This window comes from Epinephelus lanceolatus, chromosome 19, assembly GCF_041903045.1.
Source record: "Epinephelus lanceolatus isolate andai-2023 chromosome 19, ASM4190304v1, whole genome shotgun sequence".
NCBI classification, from domain to species: Eukaryota; Metazoa; Chordata; class Actinopteri; order Perciformes; family Serranidae; genus Epinephelus; species Epinephelus lanceolatus.
The window spans coordinates 30,763,424-30,776,193 of record NC_135752.1 but is presented as its reverse complement, the minus strand read 5'-3'; the positions used below and the strand labels follow the sequence as shown (position 1 = coordinate 30,776,193).

The following is a 12,770-nucleotide window of genomic DNA, read 5'->3' as shown; positions in this document are numbered from 1 at the left end:
ATAAACTCAGGATATGCTTTCCGATCTAAGAGACTTAAATGAGGCCAGTGACTCAGACAGCCTTATATCCTCGGGCAGGTCATTCCAGAGCCTCTGGGCCCTGATTGCAAAAGCTCTGTCCCCTTTGGTCTTCAGTCCGGGCTTTTGGACAAGCAGAAGACCTCTGCCAGAGGATCTCAAACTATGCAGAGGTTCATACGGGACTAACAGGTCTGAAATGTAATCTGTAATCTGGAGCAAGGCCATGAAGAGCCTTAAAAGTAATTATTAAGACTTTAAAGTCAATCCTCGAGCCGGGGAATCACTGCATCTGACTCTCTTCATGTGTAACAAGTAGGTGATTTCTGTCAATCACGCCTTAAAAGAAGGCACATCCTCAGTTTTCCAAAGAGAAAAAATCATCCTTTTTGCCAGAACCATGCCATATTGTATTGTCTTCTGTTGCAAGTGGGACGGAGTTAATAGATGCCAGGTTTGACCCAAGACGGCAGCACATGGGTCTGGTGTTATATCACAGTTATATACTTCTGAGAAGTACTTAAAAATATCTGACCAAGACCAAAAGAGGTGGCCCAAGGTGCCCTCTGCTGATTTACATTTTGGGCAAGTTGGAGACACAGAGGGATAAAGGGAGTGTAGTTTAGCTCAGGAGTAGTGCAGCCGGTGAAGCACTTTAAGATTATTTTTTTGGGCATTTTGCCTTTAATGGACAGGACAGTGTGAGAAATGGGGGAGAGAGACAGAGTGGGGGGACGACATGCAGCAAAGGGTTGCAAGCCGGAATTGAACTCGCAACCGCTGCAGCGAGGTGTCACCTCTATACATGGGGTGCCGGCACAATCCACAATGCTACCGACGCCCCAGCACTTTAAATTGAGTAAGTTGGTGTCTGGAATTTATGGAGCATCTGTGAATGTCTTTAAGGTAACTGTCCCAGGTTTGATCATGAATCTAGATGCCAAGGTCTTTCTTTTAAATGCTGTGTGGAGACCAAATCATGAGCTGTAATAAGTCAGAGGTTTGATTCATAATGAAAACATAGTTATGAATATCATGTATTATTTCTGCCAGTAGATGTCCCTAAATCCTGCATACTGGACCTCTAGCCTGTGAGATCAGTGGGCACACTGGTGGGTTTCTGTTGATATATATACAGATGATGCAGGCAGTGTCTGCGAAAGAGATTGTAAATCCACTTAACAATATTCATATGAGACTTTTCTCACCTTGTAAAGGGCTAAAAATAATATGTTACACCACAGCAAAACAGTATCACTGGTTGAAAAAAGTACATTTAATTGTGTGACTTTTACAGTCAATATCTGGGGCACCGTTTTCAGACATCGTGACACAATTAAACACTATTAACGCTACAAAATATATATAACTATTAATATCTCTGTTACTATAATTTGTAGTGATAGTGGTAATAGTGTCAGAGTATAGCTAGCAACAAGAAAGACAAACACTGATGATAGTCTGGCAGTTGTGGACCACAGCATGTGTTTTCCCTCTTATCCTGCATGTGTATTAACAGCATTTACAATATAAACAATTAAAGCAGGTGATTAATGTCAGTGGCAGTGTTTGCTGACATGTTGTGCACTCTGTCATGGCAGCTCATGATATTAAAAGTTGAAAAATGCTAATAAAGTGAATCTTTTCTGCATCAGTTGAGGATATAAATGGACAATGATACTATTATTATTTCTTTTCCTAACTCAAGTGACTAAGCCTCCCTCCACGTTGTCCAACGATATATCCACTGGGACTGTTCACTGACTTCCAAAAGGCATTTTGCTGGTTTACACTGTTACAGATGGCTGCATGTTTTTATCATCCAGCTTTGGACAATACTTTGTGAAACATAAACATGCTATCTGTGCCAATCTGTGCCTAATTATTGGATGTACCTAAAACCTAGTGTATTGAAATATGCTGTCAGACTCAGTTTTAGCGCCTTTCTCTTTAAGCCCCCCTCCTGGCAAAGCTGATTGGTCAGTGTTTCCGGGTCATTCACATCTGCACTTTCATGTTCTCTGCACCATCAGTGCTGCCAGGGAAATGATCATAACACAACTGTAGCAGCACTTTCTATTTTTATAGCCTGTTTCACTGGAGTTGCTTTGCTAGGCAACAGCGTGGGTCCATGTTTACATCCTGTCAGCTGATGTCATTACACTGTTGTCATACAGTGCCAAACATTTGACCAAGCAATACAAAGGGAAGACTTTAGAGTGTTTATGTTTCAAGTTAAACAGGTAAACACTGTAGTTTGACCGATCTAACGTTTCTGCTGCTGCTTATTTTATGTACTGTGTTGCTTTGCCAGCATCTTTGATGAACCTAATCTAGCAGCACAGATGCTAAGCAATGTACTGCTGTAAACGGGGCTGCAGCAAAATGTATTTTAGACACCTAAAAAAGTAAATATCAAAGTGTACGCTATATTTAACTATTTGCTCCACTTAACCTTATACACTAACCAACTGAGGCCACAGGAGACCAGCAACTCAGTGTTCTCCCAAGTTAAATTACTGTTTTTGTCAGTGGAGACTCGTGACTTTGATATCATGGCTACAATGCCCCGATGGAAAAGGCTGTCTGACGTCAAGGTAAAGCAGTGAAAAGATTCTAAATATAGCGTACAATTAAACTGATACAGATTTTTTATTTTTGGGGTGGGCCTGTTTAAGATGTCTGAAAACTAACTGAGGCAGAGTTTGCGCAGCACCATTTGATTTTATGTGCATGTAGCGAGGATTTTCTACCTGGACATTTTTGTAAATTAACATTGTGCTTCAGTCTATATAGCAAATTTGTGACATCACAACTTCACAGAAGTCCTGACGACCTGTTTACAGGCACATTTTATGAATACGGACTGTGTGCACTGAGCATTCTGAAACTTTCACAGTACTGATACAGGCAGCACCTTTACCTGCTTTATAGTAAAACAGATATGGCAATCCGTCTTTTTACAATATGGGACCTTTAACACATAATCACAGGCATAATAAATGTGATTTCTTTGCACAGAAACATGGAGCCAAGATGCCAAATTGAATGCATTTCGTGTAACAGTGTAATATTTGAAGAGTTAATTTGCAAAAACAGATAAGAGCCATTCCTAAAATGAATAAAACACCAGTTGACTAATTTTCATTTGATTGCACAAAAGCAAAACATAATAATAATAATAATAATAATAATAACATGATTTAGGAAAATAAATCAAAAAGATATCTGTTTTGGCAAATGTACACTGTAGCTTTTGATTTGTCTGCTTGTTAAACAGTGTTAAATTTAACACACTGGGAAAGATTACGAATTTGCACACTCAATTTCTCATGCGTGTGCATGGTGAAGGGGCTTATGTAACATCTCAAAACATTACTATGATGTAATTATTATGATGTAATCCATAAATATCTTAATTGCAAGAACCATTTCTCATCTCCTTCTCTTATTAAGACTTTGAATCTCACACACTTTTCCAAATAAAAAGGACCGCCAACCTTTGACCCTCTGTGAGCACATGGGATAAACATGCACACTCCTGCACAACAAGGTGTGTCTGTAAACATAGTGGTACACCAGGACCAGGCAGGGGCAGTGTTGGTCGACATGCACGCTCTGTTGGAGACCGGAAGTGTACAGTCAGTCCTGGTTGAGCTTCATTTTACAACCCCTGCAGGGAAAACACCCATGGGATAAGTCTTTGTTGAGACTGCAACAGCAGGGGTTTGATTAAAATGTTTTTCTCTAACTTTCCAGGCAGTTAATGTTCATTATTAAATGTACAAATAACATGAACGCTTTGGAATTCAATGCAATACAAAGATCAGACTGCCCACCTTTATGACACTGACTTCAAAAAATGATCATAGCAGCAGATTAATGTTAGATAGAGAGATTAGACAGATTAATATAAACATCAGGGTGCGTGTGCGCGCCCATGTGTCGGCCGGCCCTCTGCAGGCGGTGCAGCAGGCTCGCCAGGAGGGAGTGTCATAACGGGGAGTGTCCCGGGCCACGAACATAAACAGCGGCTCTGCGCTCCATCGCCCCGCCGACTCGACGCCTCTCTGCTCCCGCTGCAGCTAGAAGCGCTCACCGCGGCTCACTCAGGTGCACACCCGTCCGTCCGTCTGTCCCTCACCGATCACAACCTAACGCCTTCAGGTACGTTGAAACCTCTTCATTGAAACAGCGCAGCCTGTAGCACAGATTGCAGGACGGCAATTTGATGCTCTAATTAGCCCACAAAAGAAATGAACCGTTACTTTCTACGCAGGCTGAGACAAAGGCTTGATCTACAGGGAGGAAAGTGAAATACCTGTCTCCTCTGAGCATGTGCAAATGGTTTGCTTGAGCCCAAGTTCTTTCTGCTCATTCAAAGAAGCCTGCTTTTGTTGTCAAAAGTGCTGTGCAGCTGCTGCCTTATATGGACAAGCAGTGGAAACCCTGGATGATGACTAAAATCATGCTGTGTGGTGCCACTTAAACTGGCAGCTGCAGGCAGATTGTTCCTAGACTGTTCAAAGTGACTTGAGGTTGCCATGTTGTGAAACCTAAAGCAACACTTAAACATGCCGTGTTTTGCTGCATTACAGCATTACAACACAAGCAGCTGCATATACTCATCTCTATACACAGACATCTGTGGTTTCCATAGAAACACACAACCAAATAGTTGAATTGTTCACTGAGGAAGTTAGTCACAACATCCTGTGTGCGGCTGTAAGTTAGAGAAGATGCGGTCTGAGTGTCAGACAATGTATGTGCATATGTGAGAGTGCAAGAGATAAAGACAGACCTTTGTTAGCCAGAAAGCGCTGTGTCAGATCCACACTCAGCGGACAGAGATTATAGGACGCCTGAACCCACTGACTGTCCGACACCCCACCTCAGATTTAGAGTTAAGCCTCAAACAGCTGTGTGCATGCTTTCTGTCCGAGAGGGCCGGACAGCTGAGCTGCTGTGGATGTTTGCATGTGAACATCTTCATATTTACATTTAGATCCCAAAATGCCTCGTCTAGGCTCAAAAGAGTGAATAAAAACTAAGCCACAGCGTCTGTGATGTTACCAAAAGTTCTCTGAGGGGAAATTATAAAGCCTGAAGTTTGCAGCTGCTGGAGCCAGAGATCCAAATTTAGGAGACCGTCCTCACGACAAATGACAGCATGGGTCTTTAAACTATTTAATTGTAAACATAAGTTATATTTACATCTCCTGACATGCACCCACTTGCGGTTATGCAGTCATGGGACGACTGCCCTCCATGTCCTCGCTCTGTAAAAGCAGAGGTGGCGTGATAAAGAGTGTTAGGGAGGTTGGGTGGATGGTTTGGCTTACACACCCAGTAAACTGTGATCTGCAGGTGAGAAGATGTCTGGTTTAGACTCAGGGTTAATTATCACCATTGATCCAGCATCTAAATCACTGTATTTCAAGTCCTAACTACATATTGGTTAACTCTGACAGCGGTAGTTTCTTCTAACAATGACGACAGTCTCTCCCTAAACTTACCAACACAGTTTCAGTTGACTAAACTCAACCAGACCTTAACCAGCGAGGTGGCAAATCAGGAAACGCTCATATGAGTCATGTTTTGGACAGTTACATGGGTCGTTGCTGGGTGGGGCACGCACAGAAGACCTCAAACGTACACTTCTTCAAGTTTAATATCTTCCACACGAGACAGCAACTTTAAAAATCTCAACAGTCGCCAGATTAACTTGGTTTTGTACATTATTGGAAACCAGGGACTGGTAACATTTGCACATTATTAGGTAGCAGACATGTTGAAACTTTATGTTTCTTTATGTTTTAACAATCCTATGGTTGACAGGTGGTTATGTTTATGCACAAAATCCATTTGATTATGGTTAGAAAAGATCATGTTTTGGCTTAAAACCCAGTTTTGGGCACACAATCAGCTGGAAATGCTGTAGATGTCTCACTTAAAACACCTGGTTTTGTTGTTTGTTGGCCCCAAACTGTGGCTTGCAATGGTCCACAGCCTGGCAGCCATCTTGCCCTGGTGTCTTTCCATTAACCATCTCCTCCCCCTCCACATAACAAAGTCAACTGTACATGTAATCAGAAGGACATCACTGTAGAAATGTTGATATGATAGGTATATAATGTACAAATGTAACCTATCCGTGGTTTAAAGAAACATAAGTGCCAACATTTTTTTCTGGTGATTGGAGGGCAAATTCCAAGAGATAAAGTTAGCAACCAAGACCAAAAGTGGTTGTAGAAAATATTTACAGACACTTTCTCAGGGGAAAATAATGGGTTTTCCCATTAACTTCAATATAGTCGACATTTTTTCCAGTTGAGAAGCTAAAGGCCACGCCTCTCACTCAGTACACATGGAGTCTTATAGCTGCTTTGCATTTAGTGCAGGTTAATGGTTTAGAAGTTAAATCACATCTGATTTCTGTATATAAAATGATACTGCATCGTCAGTGTCAATCAAACAAGACGCCATTTTGATTGATTCTGCAACAGAACTGGTTTTAGCTGGAATGTTGCTGAAACAACCCTCTCATATCCCTTAATAACCATCCATATATCAGAGTGGTTATTTACCAAGTCATAAACAGCCATTTTGATTGTCTTTGCCTTACACTGTGTAAACACATGAAAAGGAAGCAGAGCAGCTATTAAAGAGCGTCAGGTCTGTGCAGATTGTAATCTGTCCTGAGCGAGCTGTAGGACAGCTGCTCGGCCCTCGAGAGGCTGAGAGCGCCATGTAACTCAATGGAGAAAATGAGTCATCAAGAATCTCCCTTCCTGGAGGAGGAATCTCTTTTTTTGGGGGAGAAAAACTCAGCACAGAAGGCCGTGAATCGAGATTTCACAGATAAAACTGTTATAGGCTTGTTTTTTGAAGTGGGACACCAGCAGACAAATCACAAGGGTTTTAAAAATATGCTTATCATATGATCCCACTGTTGCTATCGGCACAGTGGATCAAGTTTTGAGGCCTCAAGTGAGGGCAGACACAAAAGAGAGGCTGGTGAGATGTGGGGGAGGGGAACAAATAGCTGAGGCTGGAATGACCGTGTGTATTTGGAGGCGAGGGGGGGCAAAGAGCCTGCAGTGAGGGGGCAGAAACTCTGCAGAGGTTTGGGGAGGCCTGCAGACACCATATGCTTTCCCCAACATGCCTGAGAAGAAGAAGCAGTAACCAATAATCATGTGACCTGTTCTATTTAAGCTCGTAGCTGTGTGTGTGTGTGTGTGTGTGTGCGCGTGCATGTGCGTGTGTTGAGTCAAACAAACTACCCCTCTCTGAGTCATCTTATCCAACCCGGGGCTGCCAGAAACATTGAATGGTTAATGCTTGTTTTAGTCAGCTGCTGCCGTTCATTTAATAAAACTTTGCACACAAATATTCGAGATCTAATTCTCTAACCTTCTTCCTCGCTCCTGTTTTGTTATCTACTTTTTGTCAGAGACATTTTTTAATACCGGCTTTGATTTTTCGTAAGCGTGAGGTGATTCAGATGCTGTGTATCCCCTCTGATGTTTGCTTTATCAAGTCAGCGCGAGTATCTAACTGTGGCATGAAACAGCTTTGATGTGCAGAGACAGACAGAGCGTTTCTCTCCGTCAGAGGCGAGGATCACAGTCAAAGGCAGTCATATTTATTTAGTACCGCAGAAACAAAGGCCTGCAGAATAAGAAGCGATATTTTCAAGGTGTGAAATGTTTCAGAGTGAATGTACTCGGCTGCTGTTGGATGAGAAGACTTCTTGAGCAAGTTAACTTCTCAGGATTTTCTTCTTTTTAAAAGCAGGCACCTAGAGTATACAGCGATATTGAACGTTTATTGCGAGGACTGAATGGGTACACTGCTACTTCTGTCATGAAACTTACTCTAGACGCAATGATGTAAAACTTTACATCAAGTCACAAAGTGAAACTGAAGTGGCAAGTTTCTATACTTGCGTTCTGTTTCATGACCACAGATTTAGCTGTTAATATCCTGTGTTGCGTTCAGGGACTTGGTTTCAAATTAAAGCAAATGTCTCTGTGTTAATAAGCATCCCTGTGCTCATCTCAGATCTCTGCATCCAAGCTGTTTTCATATCTCTGGGTGTGTCAGTGTAAGATAATGAATGGCTGCATATCAACTCAAGCAGAAGTGACTGATTTATTACCAGTTGTTTGGGAACATGATGTTATTGTATTCTCTCACCGCTGTTGTTTTAGATGCTTCCCTCAGATATTTAGGAAGTAGCAGTTTGGAGGAAGCGGTGGTCTACCACATTTAGATTCATTTTATTTTAGATGTTCAAACCATCTTTATGCTACGTTAGGCTAATCGCTTCCTGGCTCCAGCTCCACATTTAACAAACTGACATGAAAGAAGTATAAATCTGCTCATCTGACTTTGCAGCCCAGTCACCAAAAGAAAATATTAGCATTGTAAGTTTCTACAAACCATGAAGGTGTTACATCTGCACGTATCATACACAGCATATCAGGGTTGCATAAGCGACGTAATTTGAGCTAACTTTGTCATCAAGAGGGGAGGAGATGGTGGATGTTGTGACATCTAGGTGAGACGCCTACCAAGCCGCAGACCACTAGCCTGGAAATCCAGACCCAAATCTAGAAAGATTTAGGGTCTGGCTATATAATGCAAATGGCTCAACTCGAGGAGCGGCACCAAGCATGCATTTGTAAATATCACTGCACGCAATTGGATGACACTACAACCAATCACAACAATACACGGGGTGACGTATCCAGAGCGCAACCAGCGGAGCTAACTGGTAGATTAGACTCTTGCCATATCCAGTCAGCAAAACAGCAAAAATGTCCTTCTTGCAAAGGAAAGATTCGAGCGCCATCTTCTGTTCCTCTTTTAGAGAAAAAGACAAGTCTAACTCATTCATTGTAGCGGCCAAAGCCATTTCAAACAACTGGTGTTCATCCGTAGCCATCTTGCAGTGTTTACTGACTGATTCTGGACTTCGTCGTCGCAGCGCTGTTGTCATTGTTTTAGCTCACCTCTGGCCCGCCTATATCAGATACACCGATGTGATTGGTGCAGCTCAGCTCCAAGGGCATGGGTAATGAGCATCATTACTGATTGCCAGAGTGACTCGCTGAGCAAATTCAGCGAGAACTCTGGATTTCCAGGGTACCAGACCACTGTTCAAGACCAACAAACAACAAAAGTGGTTTTTATTCAGCGAGGAACTGCTGTGTTTCCAGCGGCTTTTTAGGCACCAAATGTGGCTTTTGTAGCGACCTGTTGCTGCTTTTCCAGTTGATGTAGTGCCATGAAAGCGTTTGTTTTTACTGAGACATTGCTGTGTTTCCTGCGAGGATAGTGGTACAAAAAGTGGTTGCTTTTTACAGAGACATCTCTGCTTTTCCAGCAGCAATAGTTGTACGAAAATCGCCTGTTTTTTTTTTTTACCAACACACTGTTGCATTTCCTGCTGGGATAGTGGCATAAAAAGCGCTTGTTTTTTACCAAGACATCTCTGCATTTTCTTCTGGAAGATTGACACGAAAAGCGGTTGTTTTTACTGAGACATTGCTGCATTTCTTGCGAGCATAGTGGTTTCTTTTAGTCATGTCTGCTTTTCCAGCAGGTACTGTGGCACGAAAAGAATTTGTGTTTTTGCTGAGACATATCTGCATTTCCTGCTGGAGTGGTGACAAGAAAAGTGTTTTTTTTTTTTTTTCTTACAGAGACATTGTTGCACTTCCTGCCAGGATTATATTCCCAAAATCGGGAATTTCAAGCCAAATCTCTGACAAACCATAACTAAGTGGTTTTTGTGCCTAAAGCCAACCAAAGTTTAACCACAGTGCTGTTATCTGCTACGTGATAAAAGGCAAATGTAACATATCCGTGGTTTGCTAAAACCTATGATGCCAACATGTTTTCTGGCAAATGGGTTGAACTTTAGGAAAAGAACACAGTGGATCACAAATAAGCCACATCAAAGACTGTTTCTTAGTCACTGTTGTTATGAATGAAAATAAAAGTCTCTAAAGCATATGACATCCTCTGTCCTTAGATACTTGAAAACTGTAAGCGCCGGTATTCAAAGTTTCCGTATTCAATAGTTTCCACATCTCAAAATATGACTGCTCAGTGTTTCCTTGTGAAAACCCTTTTAATTCATCAGTGTAAACCTATTAGATAAACTGGTATTTATCTATTAGTACCATTGTTTTCAAGCTTTCAATCAGGGTTCACACATTGCTAATACTCGTCTAACGGCTCAGTTAAACCTTCCTGTGTGGTCACAGATGCTGCAGATTTGCTGTCTGACTTTTGTAGTATTTAAGCTTCCCCAGTCTGGAAACTTCACCAGACTACTTTAGAGCCACTGTAGGAAAATTCAGCTTTCCACATGCTCCATCAAGCTGTAATGGTCCCAGAGGAATCGCCCCCGTTTTTCTTTTTCTGGCCAAACCCTGGACGCAGGAACTGCAGTGTCATGGAAGTTCAGACGGTGCAAGACCTTATATGACTCCAGGATACCCAGCTGTTTAGGCTACGTTTTCAGTGTTTTGACTGCATCCATTTCACGTGTAGACTTAAGTAGCTATAAATCAGCTAAGTCTCTATGATCTGACACCTGAATATGTATGTTTCCGTCTCTTACAGCGTCAAAAATCTATCCAAATAATTCATCTCAGGTGATCCCGCAGCCAGCTGGCCACGTGTCGACATGCGCCCCATTCAAAAATCAGGAAAGTTGCCTGTGAACATGGCTCTTTCCAAAATGATCCACTTACTTTTCCGTGCTGAAACATTCCATAACTACAAAATACTGTGCAGCGAGTCTGGCTGTTACATATGAGAGCAGAAATGGGGAAAAAAGGAACCCCACATTCGTTGGCCTGGTTACGTGAATTCGGAGCCACTTCCCTCTTTCAGGGTCAGGAGCAGATTCCTGCCATGTTTGTGGGCAGACGGCCGCGTCGAAGAATGGCCGATTCTTGCTCCAGTGTGGAAGTTAGTCATGCAAATTGAGAGGCAGCTGGTCCAAACAACATTCCTGTGGAAAACTGGATTCTGTGTTCATTTTGAACTACATGACCTCCAGTTTGTAGATTTTTTTTGTCATACCTGAACTTTGGTTCTTGCAGCTAAGAAGGCTGGTACAGTTGAGGGTTTGAAGGTCGTATGGGGACACAATCATTTAAATAAATGGGTAAAATAAAGAAGAACTGCACCGTGAAAGCTCACAGAAGCCCTTTTCAGAGAGGTCAGCTTCTAATTTGAGAACACGGCTTCACTTCAGAGAAACTATGTGCGCTCTCTCTGCTGTTTTCAGTGCAAGTCATTAATGTGGAGTCAGTGTGGGTCAGACTCTGCTGCAGAAATCTCAGAGGACACATCTGTTCACCTTTGCATATTTTATGAAGATGGCTGCTTTACGATGCGCACCGTGTTACTTGACTTTGCAAACATTTAGGTCGAACCACATGACAGCTGACAGAGGTGGGAGATATTTCAGATCATTTGCTGAAATGAAAGCAGCAAAACCACAATGTAGAAATAATACAAATGAAAGTCCTGCATTGAAGTTTTTACTGAAGTAAAATTACAGAAGTGATAGCAACAAAATGTATTTAAGTATTTAGTATTAGTATTAAAGACCTCTTGTATTCACTCTCTTTTATCTTTGTTTTGGTCTCCACCACTTTCAGAGTGTTTTATGTATTGTATAATTACTGATTTATTAGCATGTAAGCAGATATTTATTGTGTGTCTGGTGAGGTGGAGCTAATTTTAACCACTTTATATACAGTTGTGTAGTTTAATCTATAATAGTACATCATATTTATAAGATATTTTGCAAGCATAAATCCGAATCTGTTGAGTAACTAGCAACTATAGCTGTCACACAAAATTAGGAGAGTCAAAAGTACATTATTTGCAACTTAGATGTAGAATGAAAGTTTAATGTGGCAAGTGAAGTGCATTTCAAACATTTTACATTACTAACTAACCTTTTTTTACGCTGTTATTACCAGACGCTGAGCAAATTTGAAGCGTAACACAAATTTTGAAACGTGTCCGCAGCAGAAAAAACCCCACACCGTCATATAATCACATCTTTGAAATTATCTAACACAGACATCTGAAACTGAGCTGATTGCCTCGCTGTTAATTCATTCTGCAAACTGCTCCCAGACGGCCATAACAAAGATTTTAACAGGATGCTCAACTCTCATCTTAAAAATCTCAAACTTCCACACATGCTACTGAGAGGCCGGCGGGTTGTAATCCAACGCAGCACAGACACCCACTTAAACTCTTGAATGGGCGCCACATGTCTTTATGCTCTCGGATATGGCTGAAGTGTATGGTATGTGTGTGCATCTGTGTCTGTGAATCTGTTTGTGAGTGGACCAATGTCTGACTGCTGATGTGTCCATTAGGGCTGTGCAGGCTGTGATGTACTGTAAGACGTTAGATATTTGTAAACTGGTAGAGATTTTACTGTATTGTTATTTTGCTATGTTTCTATGCCTCTAAAGCCCTGTGAGGCAAATTGTGATTTGTGATATTGGGCTTTATAAATAAAATTGAATTGAATTGAATTAAAGGGGAACTGAAATATTTTTCCAACTTGGACCCTTTTCCTCATTTTTTGTATGTGTCAAAGAGATGACATCATTAAGTAAAGGATCCCTACAGAGATAGACATTTATGTTAAAGATAAGATCCTTTTTGTCTGATTACAAACAGCCCTGAAATCACTATCG

The 12,770-nt window shown here is 41.6% G+C and overlaps 1 protein-coding gene across 2 annotated transcripts in view; it reads left to right on the top strand.

The window, feature by feature from the left end:
* Nucleotides 1-4,018: 4,018 nt before the first annotated feature.
* Nucleotides 4,019-12,770, top strand: part of gsna (gelsolin a) — a 29,700-nt gene continuing 20,948 nt past the window's right edge. For both annotated transcript variants that reach the window (XM_033646589.2, XM_033646588.2), the window contains exon 1: nt 4,019-4,185. The gene's annotated coding sequence lies outside the window, so the exon portion shown is untranslated. The remainder of the gene's footprint in view (nt 4,186-12,770) is intronic.